Source organism: Vulpes vulpes, chromosome 8, assembly GCF_048418805.1.
Source record: "Vulpes vulpes isolate BD-2025 chromosome 8, VulVul3, whole genome shotgun sequence".
Classification (NCBI taxonomy): Eukaryota; Metazoa; Chordata; class Mammalia; order Carnivora; family Canidae; genus Vulpes; species Vulpes vulpes.
In genome coordinates, this window is record NC_132787.1 from 59,778,957 (window position 1) to 59,779,806 (window position 850).

At 40.6% G+C, this 850-nt stretch overlaps 1 non-coding gene across 1 annotated transcript; it reads left to right on the plus strand.

Annotated features, from left to right (window-relative positions):
- Positions 1 to 484: 484 nt before the first annotated feature.
- LOC112916906 (U6 spliceosomal RNA) lies at positions 485 to 591 on the plus strand. Its single transcript, XR_003234366.1, has one exon. It is a non-coding gene; the product is annotated as a U6 spliceosomal RNA (small nuclear RNA).
- The last annotated feature ends 259 nt before the right edge of the window (positions 592 to 850 follow it).

The window sequence follows — 850 nt, forward strand, 5'->3', positions numbered from 1 at the left end:
GTATGTTAGCTAGTATAACAAACAGGCTCCAAATATACACAGTGGAAGTATATTTTTCTTCACACAATTAACGTGAGCAGGCGAACAGGTTCTTGGGGTGACTCTCCTCCAAGCAGTCATGCAGTGTTTAGACTGAAAAAACTCCTTCATCTTCAACATGTGGTTGCCTCCATGCCAACCAGCTAGAAGGAGAAAAGAACTTGGAGCAGCATGTATGGGAGGGTCTCCCTGCCAGGCCTCTAATAAGAGCACATCCCTTCTGTTCATGTTCCATTGGCTAGCCTTAGTCATATGACCACATTCAACTATAAAACATGCTGAGAAATGTATTCTCCATGTGTTCTCAGGAGGAAGAGGAGAATATGAATTTTATTCTAGCAGTCTCTAATATGTTTGTGTGTGTGTGTATGTTTTGTCTTAAATATACAGAAATGTTAGTGGTGTTAGTCAAGATTCTCCAGAGAAACAGAACAAATAGGAGATTGTGCTCTCTTTGGCAGTATATATACTAAAGTTGGAACCATATAGAGAAGATTAGCATGGTCCCTGTGTAAGGATGACACATAAATTCATGAAACGTTCCATAAAAAAAAGAACAAATAGGATATATATATATATATATATATATATATATATATATACTGAAGGCTGGAGACCTAGGAAAACCTGTGATGTTATTCTGTCTGAGGCTGAAGGCTGGGGAACCAGGGAAGCTCAAGATTGTGTAAATGCTAGTCTGGGTGCAGGAGAAGATGAAATGAGATGTCCCAGCTCAACAGTGGGGCAGGGAAAAAAGGAGGCAATCCCCCTTCCCCTACCTTCTGTTCTTTCCATGCCCTCAGTGGATTGG